The sequence below is a fragment of the Aegilops tauschii genome, chromosome 6 (genome assembly GCF_002575655.3).
Source record: "Aegilops tauschii subsp. strangulata cultivar AL8/78 chromosome 6, Aet v6.0, whole genome shotgun sequence".
Lineage (NCBI taxonomy): Eukaryota > Viridiplantae > Streptophyta > Magnoliopsida > Poales > Poaceae > Aegilops > Aegilops tauschii.
The window spans coordinates 365836475-365863267 of record NC_053040.3 but is presented as its reverse complement, the minus strand read 5'-3'; positions in this window follow the sequence as shown (position 1 = coordinate 365863267).

Here is a 26793-nt window from a genome sequence, read left to right as displayed (position 1 = left end):
GGGCGGGTCGCGCACGCTGAGCCGTCTCGACGAGATCGGCGCAGAGACCCGGCTCAAGGCCCGGCTCACCAATCTTGCCAATGAAAACATGAATCCCGCCGAAGGGGACCCGGTACCCGTACTCAATTGAGCCGGCGTCGGGGCCCCAGTTTGCATCGTCGATGTAGAGCTTGCCGCAACGACTCTTGGTCATCCGGCCCACAGTGTATCCCTTGAGCCCTTCGAAGCTGCCCTTCAAGAACTCAAATCCACAGTGCGCTGGCTCCACGGTGGGCGCCAACTGTTGTGGAATTGTCACGGCAGATGTCCTTGAGTTAGGACTTAGTCGTGGAGCCATCGCAGCTAGGAAGCTTGAAGGGGTTAATGCGGGACAAGGAACACGAGGGTTTATACTGGTTCGGCCCCTTACGGTGAAGGTAAAAGCCTACGTCCAGTTTGATGTGGTATTAATTAGGGTTTCGATAACCAGGGAGCTAAACTGCTATCCCGGCTCTCGATGAGATTGTTGTCGCCCTTAAACTGCTGCCGGGTCGTCCCTTTATATAGGGAGGCTGACGCCCTGCAGCTCTCAGAGTCCCGGCCGGCTCATAAGAGTGTCCGGCTCAGACTCTCAACTATTCTTGCCATACACTACAAGTTCTACCATAATAATGACTGTAACTACGGGCCTAAAGCATTGTCCGGGTCTTAGGCCCATCTTTGGCCCACCGTCTTTAAGCTTGGCGCCGGGCTTCTCGCAATGACCAAAATGAGTAACCCGGCCCCTCCTGGCGGGTGACTCTAAGGTCTATATCCTCAACAGGACTGGAATCTGACGTGGTTCTATTGCCAAGACACGTCACCGGCTGACGAGAGCCCGCTGCCCGGCTTTCGCCCTTCACGTCTAGAGCCAACTCACCCGCTGTCTGACAAGTTAACTCAGGCGGAATGCCAACCTCTGCTCCCCACCATCAAAAAGATCAAGGCTCTCCTGAGCAATGGTCTTAACGGAATTGATCTGGTCCGGGTCTGGATCTCCTGGCGGGTGATCCAATTGAGCCGCCACCCCGGCTTAATGTGCGAGTACACGGGCCGAAAGGATGACCCTCAGAGACACAGCCGCAACGATCTTCCTGAAGATGTTGCAGAGGATATTACCAAGGCTCTCTTGAACGAGAACCTGGCAGACTGCGCGAGGATCGGGTTAGCCCCCTTCTGCAAGACCAACCCAGCCCCAGCGGTAAGCCGCTGATCTGAACATCTTATCTTCTTCTGTATATAACTTTCATCTGAATCGTTTAAGAAATCATCATTGTATTTTTCAGGCTGATGACAAGTTCTGGCGGGTCAAATATGACCATGAGGTGGCCAAGAAGGCCAGAAAGGCGAAGAAAGCCTCCAAGAAAGCCGCCCCTCGCAATAAAGGAAGCAGGCCTACTGCTTCAGAGCTGATGCAACTAAGCGACAGCTCCGAGTCAGAGGTAACCTCTGAGCCTGTAAGTCCTTGTTGTATTTGTTGTTTATTTCTGTCCGCCTTATCAATACTTGTTCATTGATAGGACGAAACCGGAGCAAGTAACCCGGTGGTTGAAGAGGTAATGTCACTTTCCTCCGACTCGGAGCCCTTGCCAAGGCTGAAAGTCCGAAGGGTAACCCGGAAAGTAAGCTTTTCCAATCCTTTAGCTTATCAAGATCCTCAATTTATTTTGAAGCGACAGGTTCATGAAAGCCGGCGGCACACCCGGACCAATAAAGACACTGACCTTTCCGCCGGGTTACCTGACGCATCGAGGAAACGCCGGACCGAGGTGATCTCAAAGTTGTACCCTTTTCATCCTTTGGCAGGTGTTATACGTCAACCACTCAACTCTTCTGACTCAAATTATCAGGAAACTTCCCCCTCCTCTGGCGACTCTATGCAGTCGAATCTTCCGGCTTTCAAGACCGTGCCCGGGTAATGATGACCATCCCATGTTATACTTGTCTTTACTTACACTTTTGTGCTTAATCTTTTTTGTCTTTTCAGTGCCCAAGCAAAACTCAGCAAAAGGGCGAAGAAGCACAAGCCGGTTGATGAGCCGGACTTGCCTGAGCCAGAGGCAGCCGCTCAAGAACCGCCAACTCCCTCTGCTCCTGAGGCCGCTGCTCCAACTGACAAGCCAATAGCAGAAGCTTCTGTTAACCCGGAGGCCTCCAGCTCGGCTCAACCAGCAGATGACCCGGACGTGGTAATCACCCGGACAGAATTTGTTGAGCCGGGGAGACCTACTGTGTTGACCAAGTGCTCCGCCAAAGGGGAGCTGCTACAGCCCCGCCGGGTTAACCTGGACCTCACCGACTACGCCGCTTTGAACATCGGAGAGATCGTCTCCGGCTTCGTCAGCCAAGTGCACAAGAGCCGGGATGCAGAAATTGCCATGGTGAACCAGATTCAGCAGAAGTCTGAGGTATTATTCTTCTATCTTTTACTTACTGCATAGTTACCTTTACCATGCTAGCCCCCAAGTCGACGACTTATGACTGAATATGTTGTAGACTTAAGTTACGGCTTACTCAATTGAACCGGCAATTTGTAGATAGAAACGTTCAATATGCATTAGCCCCCAAGTGCCAAGTGTCTTTGCTTGGAAAGTGCTTGGGACTTTAAATTTGTATAATAACTGCTCATGCTATAACCCGGAAATTTATGCAGGCTGCTGGCAAGAAGTTTGAGGCTGACATCGCTGATCTCAAGAACCGGCTGAAGATGCAAGAAATGGAGACCCGGAAGGCAAATGCCAAATTTGTGTCCAGTATCGCCGTGCAAGAAAAGCTGAAGACGGAGTTTGACGCTGAACGGAAGGCTTGGGCCGAAGAAAAGTCCGCGCTGGTAAACCGGGCTGAACAGGCGGAGAAGGCTCTCTCCGAGAAGACTGCCGAACTCTCCGGCTTAAAGCGCCATGTGTCCCAGATGGCTGCCGCAATCTTCGGTAAGTCATCTCACCGGCTTTCATCAAATTTAGAATCTTTATATCTCATAACTCATCCTTGTCGACGGCTTATCTTATTCTGTTAAACAGGTCCCAGAAGCGCCAACCTCAACCAGAGTGTGGTAACCAAGCTGAAGGCCGTGTACACCCTGGTGGAGCAACTCTACACCGGGTCACAGCGTGCCTTGGCTGTGGTGGCCCTATCCAACGAGGTGCCGACTCACCTGGCGGAAGTTCTTCGCCGGCTCGCCGTTCTGCCTCAACGTATCCAAGAGCTGCGACGGGCCTCTGCAAGAGCCGGCGCGATCGCCACACTGAGCCGGGCCAAGGCATTCCTTCCAGAGTTAGACCCGGCGGACATCGCCCTCGGCTATCCAAGTTTGAAGGAAGACGGCTCAGCCTTCGATCAAAAGGACTTTGCCACCTGCGTGAAGATCGTGCGCCCGGTAGCCACCCTCATTGGAAACGACACAGATCTAACCAAGTACCAGCCGGGTTACAATGCGGAAAATCAGAGGATCCCGACTCCGCGCTATGAAGCCCTCAGCTTAATCCCGCCGGCTCGTCAGCACACATTCGCCCCGGAGATTGACCCGGCGGGGTTAATTGACGAGGAGGCTCAATTCGAAGCTCTGAGCGGCATCGACTGGAAGTCATCGACTTTCCAGGCCTTGGGAACAGCCGGAGGAGAAGAGAGGGACGAGCCGGAGACTTCAACCCAGCAAGCGTCTTAACTGCTGCAGGCGGCTTATAAACAATGCTCCACCCTTTTGGACTCGATGAGTCTTGTAACAGAGTAGGATCAACACTTTATCTTTGCTATGCCATCGTGCACGCCTTGAATGCTGAAGTCTATTGAAGTTGTCTCCTTTATATTTCTCCGGGTCGTAATCAATCATTTGTTTTCCTTAATCTCAAAATAGTTGCCTTTAACTATCCTGCATAGAAGGACAAATCACAAGTCTCGAGGCGGCTTACCGCCCTGAGAATCATAGGCTTTAGATATATAACCCGGAATATGAATCAAAAAGGACTGGTCTTCAATTAGATCCTTAATACAGCTGTAATAATACACTTAGCGGCCTGCAAGCATACTTCCGGTTTAGATAACCCGGGCAATAAGATTGTGTTCAACTAACACTGTAAATCAAAGTTAAGCCGACAAAGTGAGACCTGGCCGTACACACTTTGAAATAATCAGAAGAAACTTGCTATAAAGCAGAAGAACTTAGGGGCTTCCGGTTCGAATACGACCAGAGACCCGGCCCAAAGGGGTTATGCTAGGATTCGAATACGACCATATAGCCCCCAGTGTGTGTGGCGATGCCAATCAAGAGGGTACCGACAGCTATGTTCTCTTTGGTTCGAATACGACCCATGTTTGAACAGGAAGCCCCCAAATGACTTTAAGAATTGTTTAACGATGCTGATTCGAATACGATCCACGTCGGTTCCCAAAGGGGTTAAACTAAGATTCAAATATGATCAAAGAAAACTCCCCAATGAGCTCGGCACTTTGCCAATCAAATGGGTATCGACAGCTATGTTCTCTTTGGTTTGAATACGACCTATGTGTGAACAGGAAGCCCCCAAGTGACCTTATTGCCTACGGCTAGATTCGAATACGACCATAGGCCGGATCCTCCTTCAAATTATCATGTAATCTTGCAATGAAAAGAACACGTGCATATTTGGAGGAGAAAAAAGGACAGAGGTCCTGCTTTATTGCTTATCATAATATGTACATGGCTTAGAGAAATATGTACATCATGAGAGCCGGTGGCTCAAGTGTAGTAGGGCCGAAGCTGAGCTATGTTCCACGGCCGACGGGTCTCTTCCTCCGACTTACGTGAATCTTTGTGCTCTCGAATGTCAATGAGGTAATATGACCCGTTGTGCAAATTTTTGCTGACCACAAAGGTCCCTTCCCAAGGCGGGGATAGCTTGTGCGCATCTGTTTGATCTTGGATGAGCCGGAGCACGAGATCGCCTTCCTGGAAGACCCGGGATTTAACCCGGCGACTATGATAACGGCGCAGGTCTTGTTGGTAAATCGCTGAGCGGGCGGCTGCCACGTCACGCTGTTCGTCCAACAAATCAAGAGCATCTTGGCGCGCCTGTTCATTATCCGCCTCAACATAAGCCGCCACTCGAGGCGAGTCATGACGGATGTCACTGGGGAGGACTGCTTCTGCCCCATAAACCATGAAGAAAGGCGTGAAACCTGTAGACCTGTTAGGAGTAGTGTTGATGCTCCATAACACGGAGGGCAACTCCTCCACCCAACAACCCGGCGTCCGTTGCAAAGGGACCAAAAGCCGGGGCTTGATGCCCTTCAGAATCTCCTGATTAGCCCTCTCAGCTTGACCATTGGATTGAGGATGAGCCACTGATGAAACATCAAGTCTAATATGCTCTCGTTGACAAAACTCCTAGATGGCGCCTTTGGATAAATTGGTGCCATTGTCAGTTATAATGCTGTGTGGAAAACCAAAGCGAAAGATCACCTTTTTCATAAACTGAACCGCCGTGGCTGCATCACACTTGCTAACTGGCTCCGCTTCAACCCACTTGGTAAATTTATCAACTGCCACCAATAGGTGGGTCTTCTTATCCTTGGACCTTTTAAAAGGCCCAACCATATCAAGCCCCCAGACCGCAAAGGGCCAAGTAATTGGGATCATCCTCAGCTCCTGAGCCGGCACATGAGCCCGTCGCGAGAACCTTTGGCAACCATCACATTTACTGACCAAGTTCTCCGCATCAGCATGAGCCGTCAGCCAATAAAACCCATGACGAAAAGCCTTGGCCACAAGAGACTTTGAGCCGGCATGATGGCCACAATCCCCTTCATGAATCTCGCGCGAGATCTCTTGACCCTCCTCAGGGGAAACACAACGATGAAACGCTCCCGTAACACTGCGGTGATGCAACTCGCCATTGATAACAATCATTGACTTAGCCCGCCGGGTTATTTGCCTGGCCAAAGTTTCATCCTCAGGCAACTCCCCCCGGGTCATGTAAGCCAGATAGGGCATTGTCCAGTCCGGTATGATATGGAGAGCCGCCACCAGTCGTGCCTCCGGGTCAGGGACAGCCAAGTCTTCCTCTGTAGGCAACTTAACAGAAGGGCTATACAGGACGTCCAGGAAAGTATTAGGCGGCACCGGTTTTCGCTGAGAGCCCAGCCGGCTTAAAGCATCAGCCGCCTTGTTCTTCCTGCGATCGATGTGTTCCACTTGGTAACCCTGAAAGTGCCCAGCAATGGCATCAACTTCGCGGCGATAAGCTGCCATGAGAGGGTCCTTGGAATCCCACTTTCCTGATACTTGTTGAGCCACCAAGTCTGAGTCGCCGAAGCACCTTACCCGGCTGAAGCTCATCTCTTTAGCCATCCGAAGACCATGGAGCAAGGCCTCATACTCAGCCGCGTTGTTAGTGCAAGGAAACATCAACTGTAGCACATAATGGAACTTGTCACCTTTAGGGGAAGCCAACACGACTCCAGCCCCCGAGCCCTCCAACTGCCTGGACCCATCAAAGTGAATAGTCCAATATGTGTTGTCTGGCTTTTGCTCGGGCACTTGTGACTCTGTCCAATCATTGATGAAATCCACCAAGGCCTGAGATTTAACAGCAGTGCGTGGCACGTATTTCAGACCATGGGGTCCGAGCTCTATAGCCCACTTAGCCACTCTCCCTGTGGCCTCTCTGTTTTGAATGATATCACCAAGAGGGGCAGAACTGACCACAGTGATAGGATGACCCTGGAAATAATGCTTAAGTTTCCGGCTTGCCATGAACACACCATAAACAAGCTTCTGCCAATGTGGATACCGCTGTTTCGACTCGATAAGCACTTCGCTGACATAGTAAACCGGCCGCTGAACCGGATGCTCCTTACCCTCCTCCTTGCGCTCCACCACCATAGCCACACTGACGGCTCGTGTGTTCACCGCCACATATAATAATAAGGGCTCCTTGTCAACCGGAGCAGCAAGGACTGGAGGCTCTACCAGCTGCTTCTTCAAATCCTCAAAGGCAGTATTAGCTGCATCATTCCAGACAAACTTATCAGTTTTCTTCATCAACTGATATAATGGCATGGCCTTCTCACCCAAACGGCTTATAAACCGGCTTAAAGCAGTGATGCGACCCGCCAAGCGCTGAACGTCCTTTATACACGCCGGCTTAGCCAGGGAGGTGATGGCCTTGATCTTCTCCGGGTTAGCTTCAATGCCTCTGTCAGAAACCAAAAAACCCAAGAGTTTGCCTGCAGGAACACCAAAAACACACTTGGTCGGGTTAAGCATCATCTTGTAGACCCGGAGATTATCAAAGGTTTCCCTTAAATCATCTATCAGGGTTTCCTCCTTTATAGATTTAACCACAATATCGTCCACATACGCATGAACATTGCGCCCAATCTGGTTATGAAGACAGTTCTGCACGCAACGCTGATAAGTCGCCTGTGCACACTTGAGTCCAAAGGGCATAGATACATAGCAGAAGGCTCCAAAGGGAGTGATGAACGCCGTCTTCTCCTAGTCCTAAACTGCCATTTTAATCTGGTGATATCCGGAATAAGCATCCAAGAAACTTAAGCGCGCACAACCCGCCGTAGCATCAATAATTTGATCAATATGGGGGAGGGCAAAAGGATCAGCCGGACACGCCTTGTTTAAGTCCGTGTAGTCCACACACATCCGCCAAGTGCCGTTCTTCTTGTGCACGAGCACCAGGTTAGCTAACCACTCTGGGTGAAAGACTTCAACAATAAACCCGGCCGCCAAGAGCCGGGCCACCTCTTCACCAATAGCTTTCCGCCTCTCCTCATTGAACCGCCGAAGGAACTGCCTGACCGGCTTAAATTTCGGATCAACATTGAGAGTGTGCTCAGCGAGTTCTCTAGGTACACCTGGCATGTCAGAAGGTTTCCATGCGAAGATGTCCCTATTTCCACGGCTGAACTCGATGAGCGCGCTTTCCTATTTTGTATCCAGATTGGCACTGATGCTAAACTGCTGAGATGAATCTCCTGGAACGAAATCAACAAGTTTAGTCTCATCAACCGACTTAAATTTCATTGCCGGCTCATGCTCCGTAGTCGGCTTTTTCAGAGAGGTCATATTTGTTGGGTCAACGTTGTCTTTGTAAAACTTCAACTCCTCTGTTGCACAAACAGATTCTGCATAAGCTGCATCGCCTTCCTCACATTCCAAGGCCACCTTCCGGCTGCCGTGAACCGTAATGGTCCCATTATGACCCGGCATCTTGAGCTGTAAATATACATAACACGGCCGTGCCATGAACTTGGCGTAAGCCGGCCGCCCGAATATGGCATGGTACGGACTTCTTATCTTGACCACCTCAAAGGTCAATTTTTCCACCCTGTAGTTGTTCTCATCTCCAAAGGCCACTTCCAACTCGATCTTGCCGACTGGATAAGCCGACTTACCAGGTACCACACCATGGAAGATAGTGTTTGACTGGCTGAGGTTCTTATCAATCAACCGCATACGACGGAACGTCTCATAATAGAGGATGTTGATGCTGCTGCCTCCATCCATGAGCACCTTAGTGAACTTATATCCTCCCACCTGAGGAGCCACCACCAAGGCCAAGTGACCCGGATTATCCACCCGGGGAGGGTGATCCTCTCTACTCCACACTATAGGCTGCTCAGACCACCGCAAGTAGCGTGGAACCTTCGGCTCAACAGCATTCACAGCCCTCTTATGAAGCTTCTGATCTCGCTTACACAGACTGGTGGTAAACACATGATACTGTCCACCGCTGAGCTGCTTTGGATTGGTCTGATAACCTCCCTGCTGCTATTGATGACCCTGGCCAGACTGCTGATTAAAGCCCCCTTGACCGTTCTGAGGGTTAGAATTTGAGCCGCCAGCCGGGCCGTGAAAGCCGCCGGCGCCTGAGCCGCCGCCCGGGCCATTGTAATTCTTAAAGGCCTTCATGATTGCACAATCCTTCCGTAGATGAGTTGCTGGCTTCTCTCTAGAGCCATGCCTTGGACAAGGCTCATTCAACAGCTGCTCCAGCGTCGGGCCTGACCCGCCGCCTCGGGGAGGGGGCCTCCCCTTGCGTCGCTGGTTACTACCTTGTGAGCTCGCGTTGGCTACAAACTCTAGGCTGCCATCGGCCTTGCGCTTGCCTCCTCCTTGGTTTCCCGGGTTATGCTGAGGACCCTTGCCATTGCCGTTCTTCTTTCCCTTCCCTGTCCTTTCATCATCTGAAGCGGGGTCCTTGGTACCATCAGAATCGGCGTACTTGACAAGAGCCGCCATCAGTGTACCCATATCATTGCAGTCGCGCTTAAGCCGCCTGAGTTTCATCTTCAGGGGCACAAAATGACAATTCTGCTCCAACATTAAGACTGCAGAGCCGGCATCCATCTTATCCGAGGAATGTATTATCTCCTTAACCCGGCGAACCCAATGTGTCGTAGACTCACCCTCCTGCTCCTTGCAGTTAGTCAAATCCACAATTGACATAGACTGCCTACAGGTATCCTTGAAGTTTTGGATGAACCGGGCCTTCAGCTCAGCCCAAGACCCAATGGAATTCGGTGGTAGCCCTTTCAACCAAGTTCGGGCAGTCCCATCTAACATCAGGGTGAAGTACTTAGCCATGGCCGCTTCACTAACCTCCAGCAGTTCCATAGCCATCTCATAACTCTCGATCCAGGCTGCGGGTTGTAAGTCTGCCGTGTAATTAGGCACCTTCCTAGGGCCTTTGAAGTCCGAGGGTAGACGTTCGTTGCGGATAGCTGGCACTAAACAAGGGACACCCCCAGTCCTGGTAGGGATACCCACGTCGACGGAAGTTGTCGGATAAGCCGGGGGAGTCTGGTAAGCCGTCAACTGAGGCACCTGTTCCGCCTCTTGCCGCGCTCTGTCTTGGCCTGCTGCGTGAAAAGCTCCGTTATGGGCTGGGCCATGGCCAGGGGGCGGGTCATGGCGTCGGACGTTACTTGAGCCGGTCGCTGAGACCATGTGTCTGCTGTAACTCGGGCTCCGGCCAGGACGAGGGGTCGAGTGGATCCTGTCCCGGCTGTAGGAGTACGCCTCTTGCTGTGCCAGTGCCGTCTGAAGGAGTTCCCTAACCCGGCGGGTTTCAATAGCCGTCGGAGAGTCGCCGTCGATTGGGAGAGCCGCCAACCGTGCTGCCGCGGCGACCATGTTCTCCAGCGGGTTGACATAATGACCCGGTGGTATTGGCACGTACTGAGGCGGGGCAGGGGGCATCTGGGGAGGCCCCAACACTTGTGGTTGAATAGGGGTCCCAGACCCGGGCACTATGACCCCCGGCGGGTTACTAGACCCTGCACCTGGCGTGTTGAAGAGGTTTCGTGGATCGTAAACCGAAGGGAGTCGAGATTGGGCCTTTTGATGCCTCCTTCTCAGGAGCTCATTGGACGCGTTTTGATCCATCGTGAGCCGGAAGGACTGCGCTTGAATCAACTGGGTTTGGGCGTCGAGAGCCGCCCTTTCCGCAGCCATCCTGATCCCTTCTGCTGCCAGATCCTCCTTAGCTTTCACTAGATCCAACTTTAACTGCGCCACCTCCGCATCATGCTGAGCTTGATCCGCCGGGTCAACCGTGGCGGCTAACAGGGCCGTCATCTTGTCCATGAGATCCATTAGCACCTGAGCCGGCGAGGGCACCGGGTTTCCTGCTCCAGCGGCAGGGTTCTGAACAGGCTATGCACCGGCCATAAAGACTCCAACCTGACTTGGCGGCTCAAACGGGTCCGGAATACTGTCACCATCGGAACAACCCATGAGCCTGCCATCTTGAAGTTGATACAACGAGTTTGACTCATCGGTGGATGACTCGCCGTCAGAGCCGGCGGCCGTCTCATCACCAGCTCCAGATCGATCAGAGGGCCCTCCATGGATACATCCCACAAAGGCATGCCTTAAGGCAGGCCGGGCCCGGGCGGGTCGTGCACGCTGAGCCGTCTCGATGAGATCGGCGCGGAGATCCGGCTCAGGGCCTGGCTCACCAATCTTGCCAATGAAAACATGAACTCCGCCGAAGGGGACCCGGTACCCGTACTCAATTGAGCCGGCGTCGGGGCCCCAGTTTGCGTCGTCGATGTAGAGCTTGCCGCGACGACTCTTGGTCATCCGGCCTGCAGCGTATCCCTTGAGCCCTTTGAAGCTGCCCTTCAAGAACTCAAATCCACCGTGCGCCTGCCCCACGGTGGGCGCCAACTGTCGTGGAATTGTCACGGCAGATGTCCTCGAACTAGGACTTAGTCGTGGAGCCATCGCAGCTAGGAAGCTTGAAGGGGTTAAGTGGGAAAAGGAACACGAGGGTTTATACTGGTTCGGCCCCTTACGATGAAGGTAAAAGCCTACGTCCAGTTTGAGGTGGTATTGATTAGGGTTTCGATGACCAGGGAGCTTAACTGCTATGCCTGGCTCTCGATGAGATCTTTCTTGTCCATAAACCGCTGCCGGGTCGTCCCTTTATATAGGGAGGCTGACGCCCAGCAGCTCTCAGAGTCCCGGCCGGCTCATAAGAGTGTCCGGCTCGGACTCTCAACTATTCTTGCCTTACACTACAAGTTCTACCATGATAATGATTGTAACTACGGGCCTTAAGCCGTATCCGGGTCTTAAGCCCATCTTTGGCCCACCGTCTTCTTGCTTGACGCCGGGCTTCTGGCAATGACCATATGAGTAACCCGGCCCCTCCTGGCGGGTGACTCTAAGGTCTATATCCTCGACAGGATGGTTAGAGGCTAACATGGCAATATGGGAGGCATGGTATAGCAAGTGGTAGGTAGCGCAGCATGGCAATAGAGCGAACAACTAGCAAAGCAAAGATAGAAGTGATTTCAAGGGGTGGTCATCTTGCCTGCAAGGTTCTCAGAGTTGTCGAAAGCTTGATCCTCGTAAGCGTACTCAACAGGTTCCTCCTTCACGAACTCGTCTCCCGGCTCTACCCAAGACAAGAACACAAGCAATGGAACCACAATCAATCACGGGAAATGCACAAGCAACATGATGCAAAACATGTATGATATGCGAGATATGATATGCGATGCATATGCGTGCTCCGGAAGGAAAATGATGAAAAAGGCAGTAAATTGGCAAACCAAGCATGCCACTGGAAAGATGAGATGAGTTCGGTTGAAATCGATATAAAGATCACCGGAAACGGATGCACGGTTTGCAAATGGCAAGCAAAACAAGAATGACACGAATCTGCGATTAACAGCATGATAGCACTTAAAATGCAACAAGTAACAATGCTACAGCACTCCAACATAGAAACAAAGTATATGACAGTAATCTACAGGAGATGCTTGACAAAAGATGGACACTGAGCTACGGCTAGATCACAACATAACAGGCTCAAACAAACATGGCAAAAGTGCAAAAGATAACAGGTTCACAGACTAGGTGAAATTACTGGACATGGTAGAAAACAGCATCAGGTAGCAATGTTCAGAGCACGAAAACAACATGCTACAGGAACTTAACATAGCAAAGCAAGGTATGGCAGTATTCTACTAGAAGCATATGACAAAAGTCCCTTACTGACCTTAAGCCAAAAAAGACCAGAAGATATGATGGCAACCATGTAAACATAGCAAGTTTCGTTAACAGGTTTACATGGCAACAAAATAACAGCAGACAGACTTGGAGAAAAAACTAAGTCCCTGAAATTAGAAACATTACGGGGCCTAGTTTGCATGCTTGTGCTAGTCACCACAGAGATCACAAAAATACATGTCATACACCCTTGGAAAGATGGCATGGCATACAATAAAACACATGTAGAGCTCATGCCCATAAGATGCACAGATTAAATGATACAAAAATAACAAATCTCCAAGTTCTGCTAAGAACCAGCAGATAACAGCAACTAGCACTCTTGCACCAGAGATTTGGGCATCAAGATGACCTCTAATGAATATGGTGCAATTGAACAAAATGTAGAGCATCACGAGGCGAACATTTCGATATATTACACGCGCGAAACGGAGCTATATGCAGAGAGTTATGCCATGATGAACACATGCACTTATTGTCAAGATAAAAGACATGGGAAAAAATCCCGGGGGGATCTCAGGTCAACCTTCGGTCAAACCGGATCGGGATCTGGCTCGTCGAGGTCGGGGCGGCCGGAGGTTCGCCGGAGTTGATGGAGGGGAAGGCGAGGCGGCGGCCGGAGGAGAGGAGGCGACCGGCGACGGGGCATGGGGCGGCGGAGGAGGGAGACGGCGCGGCGCACGGCGAGCTGCGGGCGGCGACGGGCGGTGATGGCAGCGGGGCCGGCCGGTGCGGCGGCGCGGCGCACGGCGAGCGGGGGAGGCGCGCGGGCCCGCGGGGGCCGGCGGCGGGCCTGGCGGGCCGCGGCGTACGGGCGCGGGTGACGGCGAATCCGGAGGCGACACGTGGCGGCGGTGCTGGAAGACGGACGTGTCCGTCGGTGGATGTTTTTGTCCGGCGGCGCGGAGGGGACGAGGTTAGGGTTGGACTGCGAATGTATACGGGAGGGAATGCATATATATAGCTAGAGGGAGCTAGGAGAGTCCAAATGAGGTGCGGTTTTCGCCCACACGATCGTGATCGAACGACCTAGAGCATGGAAGAGAGTTTGGTGTGTTTTGGGCTGGTTTTTAGGGGGTTTTTGCTGCAACACACAAATGGACTTTGCGGTTACCCGGTTAATCGTTGGAGTACCAAACGACCTCCAAATGGAACGAAACTTGACCGGTGGTCTACCGGTGGTATACTAAGGCCACTTGACAAGCCTCGGTCCATTCCGAGAACGTTTAACACCCGCACACGAAAGAAAACAAGAGGGGTGCACCGGAGGAGATGGGAGCGCCGGATTGCAAAACGGACAACGGGGAAAATGCTCGGATGCATGAGACGAACACGTATGCAAATGCAATGCACATGATGACATGATATGAAATGCATGACATGAACAAAAAGCAAAACGAAAGACAAAACCCGACCACGAAGGGAATATCATAACACATAGCCGAAAATGGCAAGAGTTGGAGTTACAAATATGGAAAATTACATGCGGGGTGTTACAACACTCCACCACTACGAGAGGATCTCGTCCCGAGATCTAGGACTGAAAGAACTCCGGATATTCGGAACGGAGATGGTCCTCGCGTTCCCAGGTGGCTTCTCGGTCGGAATGGTGCGACCACTTCACTTTCAGGAATTTGATTGACTTGTTGCGAGTCTTGTGCTCAGTTTCTTCAAGAATAGCAATGGGGTGCTCATGATAAGACAAATCTTCTTGGAGGTCAATCTCTTCGAAGTTGATAGTGCGCTCAGGCGTCTTGAAGCACTTGCGAAGCTGTGACACGTGGAACACATCGTGCACGTTCGCAAAGTTGGAAGGAAGCTCAAGTTGATAGGCGAGGTCGCCTCTTTTGCCAATGATCTTGAAAGGACCCACGTATCTAGGGGAAAGCTTCCCTTTGATACCGAAGCGACGAGTACCTTTCATTGGAGAGACGTGGAGGTAGACATGGTCTCCGATCTCGAAAGCCACATCACGGTGCTTACTATCATAGTAACTCTTCTGGCGCGATTGCGAGGCTTTGAGATTATCACGGATGACTTTACACATTTCTTCAGCTTCAATGATTAAGTCATTGCCAAGAAGTTGGCGTTCACCAGTCTCTGACCAATTGAGAGGAGTACGGCACTTTCTGCCATAGAGAATCTCGAATGGGGCCTTGCCCGAACTCGCTTGGAAGCTGTTGTTGTAGGAGAATTCGGCGTATGGAAGACAATCTTCCCATTTCATGCCAAAGGAAATGACACAAGCCCTGAGCATATCTTCAAGAATTTGATTGACTCGCTCGACTTGGCCACTAGTTTGAGGATGGAAAGCTGTACTGAAGTGAATGTTTGTGCCCATGGCCTTCTGGAAGGAGTCCTAGAACTTAGAGGTGAAGATGCTTCCACGATCTGAAGAAATCAATTGTGGAATGCCGTGCAAGGAGACAATTCTGGAGGTGTATAGCTCTGCCAACTGAGCTCCTATGATAGATTCTTTGATTGGAAGGAAATGAGCCACTTTAGAAAGCTTGTCAATGACAACGAAGATAGCATCATTTCCGCACTTGGACTTTGGAAATCCAGTCATGAAGTCCATTTCGATATGATCAAACTTCCATTCTGGGATAGCAAGAGGTTGGAGGAGACCAGCTGGTCGTTGGTGTTCTGCTTTCACCCTTCGACAGACATCACATTCATTCACGAATTGCGCAATTTCTCGCTTCATTCGAGTCCACCAATACGACTGCTTGAGGTCATGATACATTTTCGTACTTCCAGGATGAATGGAAAGGTGAGAATTGTGCGCCTCGTTCATAATGACTTTCCTTAGATCACCTTTAGGAACCACAATCCGGTCCTCGAAGAATAAAGTGTCTCTGACATCAATGTGATAGCACTTGTATTTGGAAAGACCCTTGTCGATACCACGTTTCACCTTCTTCACCATGGCATCAAGAAGTTGTGCCTCACGAATTTGATCTTCCAAAGTAGGAGAGACTATGAGGTTGGCAAGAAAGCCTTGAGGAACAACTTGAAGATTCAGCTTGCGGAAAGCTTCACAAAGATCCGGTTGGAAAGGCTTGAGAATTAAGCTGTTGCAATAAGCCTTCCTGCTCAAAGCATCTGCAATGACATTGGCCTTGCCTGGAGTATACTCAATACTTGGATTGTACTCTTGAATCATCTCGACCCATCGAGTCTGCCTGAGGTAGAGGTTGGGCTGAGTGAAGATGTACTTGAGACTCTTGTGATCGGTGAAAATGTCCACTTGTCTTCCCAACAAGAGATGTCTCCATGTTATAAATGCATGGACAACTACCGCCAACTCAAGATCGTGAGTGGGGTAGTTCTTCTCATTGGGCTTCAACTGACGAGAGGTATAGGCCACAACTTTCTTCTCTTGCATTAACACAGCACCGAGACCTTGGAGAGAAGCATCACAGAAAACTTCAAATGACTTGGATTCATCGGGAGGAGTTAAGACAGGAGCTGTGACTAGTTTCTCTTTGAGAGTGTTGAAAGCAACGTCACACTCAGGAGACCAGACATACTTCACATGCTTCTGGAGGAGGTTGGAAAGAGGCTTTGCAATCTTAGAGAAATTCTCAACGAATCTTCGGCAATAGCTTGCAAGACCAAGAAAACTGCGGAGCTGCTTAACATTCTGAGGAGGTTCCCAATTCACAATTGCGGACACCTTCTCGGGGTTAACAGCGATGCTCTTGGCAGAGATGATGTGACCAAGGTAAAGAACTTCATCGAGCCAAAACTCACATTTGGAGAACTTCGCATAGAATTTATACTCTCTGAGCTTGTCGAGCACCAATCGCAGATGTTTGGCATGGTCCTTCTTATTCTTGGAGAAGACCAATATATCATCGAGATACACCAGGAAGAATTCATTGGTATAGGGGTTGAAGATGAAATTCATCATCCGAGAGAATGTTGGAGGAGCATAGACAAGGCCGAACGACCCGACAGTATATTCATAAGAACCATAGCTTGTCCTGAATGCTGTCTTGGGGATATCTTCTTCACGAATGCGAATCTGATGATAACCCATACGAAGGTCAAGCTTGGAGAATACTTTAGCACCTTTGAGTTGCTCGAATAACTCATTGATGTTGGGAAGTGGATACTTGTTCTTGATTGTCTTCTTGTTCAATGGACGGTAGTCGACACAAAGTCGGTCCATGCCATCCTTCTTCTTTACAAAAAGAACACCACAACCCCATGGAGATGAACTCGGTCTAATCAAACCCAGACGCTCTTGTTCATCGAGCTGTTTCTTCAATTCCTTCAGCTCGTTGGGTCCAAGCTTGTATGGACGCTTGCAAACGGGTTCAGTGCCTGGCTCAAGATCGATAACGAACTCAACTGGCCTGTGAGGAGGCATACCCGGAAGCTCTTCTGGAAAGACATCTTGGTACTCACAAACAACTGGGATTTGAGAGATGGCATTCAATTCGCCCTTCTCATTGAGAGAAAATAACCGAATGGTTTCATCACGAGCGGCATAAATGATCACATCCTCAGAAGAGTGTGTCAATTGAATTTCCCTGGCAGCACAATCAAGTTGAGCCTTGTGCTTAGAAAGCCAGTCCATCCCGAGAATTAGATCAAAATCCGAGTCACCAAGAACAACTGGAGAAGACAGAAATTTATAGTCGCCCATCTTGATTACGGAATCCCGAACGAATGCCCGAGAAGTCAGTTGTCGAGCCGGAGAAACAATAGACAGAGGACTCGGCAATACTTCAGTAACTAGATCATGCATAGCCACAAAAGGTCTGGAAATGAAAGAATGCGATGCACCAGTATCAAAAAGAACTTTTGCAGGAATATCATTAACTGAGAGATTACCCATTATCACATCAGTAGATTCCTCTGCTTGAACTGCATTCATCATGTTCACCTTTGCAGACTTTGGATTATGCTTGACCACTGCATTGCTGGAAGATCTGACAGGAGGAGGAGGCGGAAGACGCCTTTGGTTGAAGCACTTGTTCGCATAGTGACCTTTCTGCTGACACTTTTTGCAAGTCACCTCTGAGAGTGGACGATGATAAGGAGCATTGGACTTTGGAGCTTGATTCTGAGACTTGTCCTGATAGCCAGAGTTGGAAGAGTTCGAAGAACCATGGCCACCTTTGTTCTTCTGCTGGTAAGATTGACGAAACGGAGGAGGAGGAGGCAACCAGAACTTCTGTTGCTTAGCTGCCACAAGTGAGGAAGAAGAAGACTGAACTGCGTCCCTGACTCTCTTCTTAGAAGCCTCACACTTGAGCTGAGCAGCCTCTTTGTCGGGGATATACCCCGCGGAATGACCCGGCCGGAAGTATGACCCGGCCGGACTTGGCGCTTCACCGTGACCCGCCGGAGGACTGGCGACTCACGGGTCTGGCGGCTCACTGCCAGACGACTCACGAGCCTGACGACTCACGGATGACCCCGACGGCGGGTCAGATAGAAGACTAGGCCCAAGGCCCAGAAGTCCGGCTCATGTGATGGTGGGCCGGCTTAAGAAGAAAGAGATGACGAATATTTCCTTTACAAGGAAGCAAGACCCGGACTTGTAATTAACTTGTAAGAGAAGATAGACTAGTCCTAGTCCTACTAGGACTCCACATGTAACCCGCCCCTCTAACTTATATAAGGAGGGGCAGGGCTCCCCAAAGAGAGGGAAGTAAGAGCAAGAAATAATCTCTAGGGCTAAACACCGAGAGGCGGAGCCAGGGACTCTCTGGTGATCATAATGAGACCTAGCCACAAACAGCATGTAGGGCTATTACCGGATGATGTTTCCCGGGGCCCGAAGCTGTCTAAACCCTTGTCTTGTGCGTTGATCCGCCCTGCATCTCTCATCCCAATAAACCCCTCTCAAGCTACTACATAGATGCGTTGGCCTCACGACTAAGTCCTTACGCCTAGGACATCTGACGTGTTAATTCCACGACAGTTGGCGCCCACTGTGGGGCCAGCGCACGGTGGTGTTGAGTTCTTGGAGGGATCTTTCACAGGGATCGAAAGGTTTGTAAATTCCGGATAAAGAAAAGCCGCTTGGAAAGATTTGCATCAACTTTGGGTTCATCAGTTTGGAGTTACAGTCTATGAGGTTTAAAGTTCTAGGAAAATTAGGGAACGGCCGGTTAAGCTGCCGCCATCCTGTGATTTGTTCAGTGGATTTCGGGTGGCTTGAAGCCGAAGGATTCTGAAACTCCGAAGGAGCTAGTGTTCTTACTATAAGTCAAGCTGTTGTTTTGACCCAGAGCCCAGGCGGCTTGACGAAAAAACCATAGCAACCAATCCGGGTCAATTGATCGGAGAAGCAAGATCGAGAGGATTAGGGTTGCATTAATTATCGGTTGAACCGCCGCAAGCCGTCGACACCGATTGGGTTTTCTGCTGCAGCTATTAAGACAAGCTGTACAAGATTAGCAAAGTTTCTATCTCTGCGGCGCGGTTTTAATCAAAGCAAGTGTAAAGATTGCTCCTATTCTGACAAAACTGGCAATGAATCCAATCCTGGAAGCGTGCTGGACCCAATTTGTTTGTAATACTACTTGCGAGTATCACCGCTTCACGTGAAGTCAGCCATGGTCTCCGTGCTTGTAGAAAAATCATAGTTGATGGTCCAACAAGGAATAAGTCCAATCAATCCAAGGCAAGAGTACTACACGGTGGCCGTGTAAAGAAAGGAAAGATACTAGGATCAAGTCGGACTGCGCCAATAGTTTAAAAAAAAGGGAGGAAAGGAAAGAAGATGGGGAAAGAAGGCTACAGAGAAGGAATAGGATATGGGTCAACCAACTGACCACGACCCGAATACCACTGTCCGCGCTCGAGTCACCCAGCATCCACCGGATCGCCGTCTCTCCTCCGCGGTGGCCACCGAGCAGCCTGAGGTCGCCGGGCCCAGCGCCGGCTCGCCACGCCCCTCTCCGGAGCAGATCCCAAGCCGCCCTGGCTTACATTGCCGCACGCCTAGCCGCGCTCAGCTCTCCTCCACCGCGCGCGTGTTACCTCAAGCAACCGCCTTCGGCCTTGAATCACAACGCCTTGCTCGGCCGGCCGTCATTGGGCCATTTCTGCTTTAGTGACCCTGCCAGCTCCGGCCATGCGCCGGCGCTCTGTGTCCTGCCGGATCATTCCACAACCGGCCTTGTTTTCCTCCCCTGCCGCAAGCCGCCGCGGCCTCGGGCCCGTCCTCGTGTTGGCTGCCGCCGCCTCGGCCATGTTTGTTTCAGCCGCCTTCCACCTCTGAATGGGCTCTCTGCAGTTCTGTGCTACTGTGGGTGAGAAGAGGGCGAGGGAAAAAGGATACATCCTAATAAGCGCCTGCATGTTACCTTACATCTTTGAGGCTGCGGTGGGAAAAGTGGATTACTAACCACATGATGACCAGAGTCAACAAAAGGAAAAAACAAAAGTATGGGAGATCACGCAGCAGATGAATTAATTGGTGTTAGTAGTCTGCATGCAAATCATCTATCGTCAAAGCACATCAGGTGATATCTTTCTTCTGTATTTTATCAATATGTTAATTCGTCTGAGAACAATTACTTGGTGTGTAATATTGTTTCACAGACAATTGTAATACTACGGGTACGGAGCGCACACTGGCAAACTCTAGCCTAGTGTTTCGTTCGTGCCACACTACCCGATGAACGGACGTGCGTAAGTCGCCGCTCCTGTGGCCCGGTCTACATCAACTCGTCAGTCTGCATGGCTTACCACGCCTGCGATTGACTCGCCGTCCGCGCGGCTTGCCATGCGATTGACTCGCCGTCCGTCATCCAAACAAATCAGGTGATATCCATCCAAGTTTGTTTTATTAGCACATGTTGTTTTTTTCAAAGAACAAGTTTATCTTTGCCTTGGTCTACAATATTGTTGATGCAGGGCAATTATTTACGACAAAAAGTGATATTATACTGCGGTGGCTGAGGCACGCCAACATCTTTTAGCACAGGTGGTCTTCGTTATTCAACGGACCCCCGCACCGGCTTACAACACCGTAGCCGTTTCTTGCGACCGCGCCAGTTTACAACGAGGAGGACAATTTGCCCGTTTGCACTGGTTTACAATGCTATGGACGACTCGCCCGTCCGCCCTCGCGGCCGGTTCACGTGTCTGCGCCAGCTTACAACGCCGTGGCCGACTCGCTGTCCGCGCCAGCTTACAACGCCATGGTCGACTCACCCGTCTGCGCCGGTTTACCACGCCGCGGCCGGTTCACCCTAGTGTTGATGCAGGACAATTGTTCACTACGTCAAAACGATGTGGTTAACTCGCTCATCCGCGCCGGCTTACAACGCCACGGCCGGATCATCTGTTTGAGCCGCCTCTGATGCTGAGGTCATCTTTTCCGTCCGCCTCTCGCGGTCTAGTCTACATCAACACACCGAGCCGCACCTGTCCGCATGAGCTGTGTATTGAGTATGAGCAGGCCACTACCTGGGAAGCCCGGTTTTCTTCCAACAAATTGGAGGCAAATTATCATATGCTATCAACCGCCGTCTGCACCGGATGGCTCAATGGACATGCGCACAAGTGGTCGTCACTACAATTTGGTTGAACTTCAAACAGCCAGTTGGAAGGAACCATTGGCCGAGTTGCTGACACGGCTCATACGGGATCCTTTATAACCCGCCGCAGTCACCTCAACCTTCTGTGGATACACATCGTGCTATCAACACCAATGATATACAAGTTATGCCGGTTTTATATCACGGTTAAATATGGAGAATCTTGTGACACCCAAGTTTTTATTTGGATTTTTCAAAAGATTTTATTTGACTTGAAGGGAGTGATTTAAAAAATTTCTTCAAGAGAACTCTCACTCTCAAATATTTTTCTTTATGGCAAAATTTTTATTTGGATTCACCCAAGATCTGCCTTTGACCTGGGGAGTTCTTGCTCTTCATTTGGACTCAAGACAAAATGTTTTTCATTTGAGAGAATAACTTTTGAAAACCTTTTCTTGAATTTGCACTATGGCTTTTGGAAAGTCCTTTGCCACTTTCAACTATTCCTTCTTGCCATGGCATTAGTGCAAATCCTCTCTCCTAACCTTTCCCTCACCTCTGGATCATGATTTGCATCAAATCCAGCAAGTTGAACCCCCCCATGTATTTATTTTCCATTCAAATTCTATTCAAATATTTTCTGTCTTCTATTCTACCACTTGGAGATTTACAAAGGAACCCCATTGTCTGTTTTGATTTTTGGCCCCAAACTTCTTTCCCCTCCTAGTCCTTTGAACCCTCAACCTAGAACCATGAAGATCCACTGGTCTCCAGTTCAAAAATTTCAAACTACATCGGCTGCAAGTTTGGACCAGATTTGCCAAATTTGGTGAAATTCATTCAAAACCTTCTCCAAAAATTCCAAGTAAATTCATGCAGCCTCTGGGTGCATTGAGTGACCAGCTCACCAAGTTACAGCTCCAGCAAAATTTACCTCTTTACCAAATCCTTCTGTCGAACACCTGCAGTGCATGGTCTTTGTCAGATTCAGTAAGTTCAGAGTTCAGTCAAGTGGCGGCTGTCGTTTTCTTCAGAAACGGGCATCGATCTCGCCAGTGCCATCGCGTCGCCTTGCTCCTCGTCCTCGCCCACTTGTTCCTGCACCGCACGAGTGCCTGGCATCTTGCGGGCGTCGGCGACGAGCAGCAGAAGGTGCGCCGCCCCGTGACCGACGCCGGCGGCGGCTTTGCGGGCGCCAGCGGGAGACACGGCGCCGCCGACTCCACCCAGCGCCGCCCAAACCACCGGAGCCCGCCGCGTGGCCTTCCACTCCCCCGAACGCGCTGCCGCTCTCGTCGTGAACCGCAGGGCGCGGAGCGCGCTCTCTGCCGCCGTTGAGCCCGTGCGGTCACCTCACCGTGGACCGACGCCATTACGCCAGGGCCAGCTCCGTTTAGCTGCAAAACGAGTCCCGTAACATCCACTGATGCTGCTCGACCCCTCAAACCCCCTGCCAACCCACTGCTCCGCCGTAATCGCTCGCCGGAGATTCTCCGTTCACGGCCACCCCGTCGATCTGCCTATAAATAGGGGCCCCGAGCTTCAACTCGAGCACCCACCAGCCCTACACTTCCCCTAGAGCACGCCTAGCCACTGGAAGAGCCCCGAGGAGGTCTCCTTCCTCGACTCCGGCCGCCGCGATCCGCCACGGGATCCAGCCCGATTCGCCCCCGTGTGTGCTCCGCAGCCCCCATTCTCTTGCCAGTAGCTTCTCCTTGCATCACCCGTTCTGACCCACGCCTCAATTCGTACTTTGCAGCCCTCCACCGGAGTTCCCCAACCTCACCCGAACCGCCGTCCGCCGGAGATAGTGTCGCCGTCGACGTGGTGCTCCCCGTTGGACGAGTCCACCACCCACCGACGCGGAAGAAGACACTGAAGCTCTTGGTACCCTCCGTTTCTCCTAACTCGCCGTGGTTCGACGTCGGCGTCCACCGCCGTCTTCGGGCGCCGGCGAGCTTTCAAACCTGACATGCGGGCCCCGCGTGTCAGCCTCTGTTTTATTTCCCCGAACCGTTTTCTGTTGGCGCCTTCGGGCAAAATACGTTTTCTCCTTGCGCTTGCGCATTCCCAGCCGAAGCGTTTTCTGTTTTCTTAGTTAAAACCCTGGAACTTTTCTGTTTCATTACAGAAAGGTCCCTGGACAGAAACCTTTATAACTTTTTAATGAAAAGGTATTTTTGAGTGATTCTTTTTCTGTCAATCTCCAAATTTTGTCTAGTTTTTATGGGATTTATTTGGGAAATATTTGGCAAAGTTTCTGTGCATGTGTTGGTTTTCACGTTAGTACCCCGTTTCGTGATTGCCGTAGGTTCCGGGAGAGGGGACGGAGCCGCGAACTTCGCCGAGCTAGACTCCGACTTCTCCGAACCAGGCAAGCATGTTTGAACATTTGATATGGAAGATGTTTTGCATGTTCATGTGAAAGTTTGTGTGTGGCATATGAGTGTCGGTAAATATCTCGTTGCTTGTAAGGCAACGACCCGGTTGTTCCGAAGTTGCGATGACCTCTGATGAGAGGTGGCCTAATCATGTAGTGACATGAAGGGCAGCAAGGTGGTACTGTTGTAGCATGCCAGCCTTGCGTCATCCGACTTTCTTCGACGTTAACGTGGTTGGAGCCACGTTATCGATCTTTTCCCGCATGTTCCAAAGTTGCGATGACCTCTGATGAGAGGTGGCCTAATCATGTGGTGACATGAAGGGCAGCAAGGTGGTACTGTTGTAGCATGCCAGCCTTGTGTCATCCGACTTTTCCGACGTTAACATGGTTGGAGCCGTGTTATCGTCCCTTCCCCTTTCCGTGCTACCACATGTCTCATTGCCAGGATACGGTTTAGTAAGTTGGTAACCTCTTTCCGTGTACACACCAAACAGAGAGGCCAGGATGATGGTACCTTGGCCCAGGATTAAAGCCAGTCATTCGGTCAGGGGGCATGGGTGTTTCCGGTTGGGACCGAGAGGGGGGGCACCCCCTTATAGCGCGCGTATAGAAATTTGATCCCATGCTACGCGAGGTTGTAGCCTCCCCGACTCAGGGTTTTTCCTGAATGTTGCCGAGGGTGATCCCTGGCTTCGGATGGTTAAATTGGGTGTGTACTGGTTAGACGTGTTCCTTCCAGAACACCGTAGAAGGAACTAGTCCCCGTGACTACTGAAATCCGTTGGCTGTGGTTAAGTACAAACTCTGCAGAGTCAATTCTTTCCAAATCATCGTATCCATGATCAGTAATGTAGACTTTACATCCAAATCTATCTGTGTGATAATCTTGCCCCCGGTGAACAAGCTCAAGCGGTAAAATCCCAGATTTATTGTTATTCCAGTTGATGGACTAACTTTATTTTGTGTCTCATGCTTGTGATAATTTATGTCTCCGAGCTATTGTATTAATGAGTTGTGATATAAGCCCTTTATGTGACGTCGCGCAGACGTCCGACTGTGGCGTGTACTCGTTTCTCACTTTCGATATAAGCCCTTTATGTGACGTCGCTCAGACGTCCGACTGCGGCATGCACTGTCTTTACTTTCTGTTATAAGCCCTTTATGTGGTGTCGCCCCGACGCCCGACTATGGCATTATTATTCTGCATTTTCCTCTCGAGGAGTCTTTCAGACACTCGTTTGGCACCTGTATTTTTATTCCGCATTTCCCTCTTGAGGAGTCTTTCAGACACTCGTTTGGCACCTGTATTGTTATTCCGCATTTTCCTCTCGAGGAGTCTTTCAGACACTCGCTTGGCACCAGTATTACTATTCTGCAGTTTCCGCTCGAGGCGTCATTCAGACCCTCGCTTGGCACCCAGTATTTATTATCTCTGTGTCTGATCGCACTGGTTAACTTATTCATGTGCTTCATGTTTGCATTTGTTATACCTTATGTCCGAACTGTCTTGCGAGTACTTTCATAGTACTCACCTAGCTTGTTGATTTGGCCAGATGTTAACGAAGGCGATCTCTTGGATGAAGAGTTTGATAGCGCGTCCGACGCCTAGAGGAGTCCCAGTCAGTCCTGCGCGATCCCGGATGTTGGTCACTTGTATCGTTTACGCTTCCGCCACCCGCAATTAGTATTCTCGAGCCTCACTCCGACGCTCGAAGAGTTGTAGTATTCTGGAATCATGTCACTCGCTTCACGATGATATTTCCACCACCGTTTTTATCGTGAGTTAGAAGTTTGCCACCCTATCCGCCGTATTGTTTTATCGGCGTGCATGTAATAAATTGTTGGGCAGTCTCTGCTCAACTTCGTATTATATTTAGTACTCCTGGTATTTTTCTTCTGTGACCAATGTATTGTCTATCAGTGAGAAGGAATTCTTCCTCGCTGGTCCGTAACAGGGATTGGTTTCTCAATAATTATTTTATTGAAAAACCGGTCGTGACAAATCTCAAGCCGACTCTTCGAGTCATCTTGAGACTCGGGGGCTACAGTGACATGACTCGGGAACCCCGGGTCGTTGGAGGGAATGATAACCCGGTTCCGGAGGCTGCTACCATATTGATGAAACTTTAAAGGCCGTCAGAAAATTGCCGGTTCAAATAAAGATTCCGGTTTAAAATCCGGTTCAAGAGATATCTTTCTCCCGCAAAGTTTTGAAGCTCTCAAATCCGGTTCAAACGTCCGGCTCAAGATAAATTTGTATCTTATAAAGCTTTGAAGCTCTTAATATCCGGTTTACAAATTTCCGGTTCAAAAAGAGGTTATCTCTCGCAAAGTTTGAGTTCTCAGGAAAAATTAAAGGGACCAAAGAGAGTCTGTTACAAAGCACAATTCAAATATAGGTACCCTGCTTTAATGACCATTGGGGGCTGATCGTATTTGAATTTAGCCTAACCCTTTTGGTGTGACCCTGATCGTATTCGAATCAGAGTCGTTAAATATTCTCATGATCACTAGGGGGCTTCCTGTTCAAACATAGGTCGTATTCGAACCAAAGAGAACATAGCTGTCGATACCCTTTTGATCGGCACACTGCCGAGCTCATTGGGGAGTTTCTTGGTCATATTTGAACCATAGCTCAACCTCCTTTGGGAACCGACGTGGATCGTATTCGAATCAGCGTCGTTAAACAACTCTCAAGGTCATTTGGGGGCTTCCTGTTCAAACATAGGTCGTATTCGAACCAAAGAGAACATAGCTGTCGGTACCCTCTTGATCGGCAACGCCAAAGCCACTGGGGGCTATATGATCGTATTCGAATCTTAGCTTAACCCCTTTGGGACGGTTTTCTGATCATATTCGAATCAGAAGCCTCAAAATTTTTGAAGTCTCTTTTTGCAAACAGTTTTCGGATTTTATTTGAAGCTCTTTTTGATCATATCTAAAGTGTATATGAGTGGTTGCTATTTAACCTGGCATGATTTTTTATGATAAGTCACCGGCTTATGACAATCATCATCTATGTGGAAGCATTGGCTTCTACGGATTGGGTTATCACACTTACTGCACAGGTATTATAAGCCGGCAGTACAATTCAATATCACAGGTCATATAAACCGACAATGCAAATTCAATATCACAAGTATGATGTTATAGTTATGTTTCAAAGTTATGATTCATAACAGGCTTATCTGTGACTCCTTTTTTTACACATCAGTGGTCATATATAAGATATTATGACCCGCCCTGCGGTAAACCGCCAAGGTGTCTTGTGATCTACTTGTGTGCAGGATAAGACTACATTTGGGTGGTTACCCGCCCTGGCTTTTGACGTTAAGTCGTCAGGGCATATGTTGTTTAAACACTGT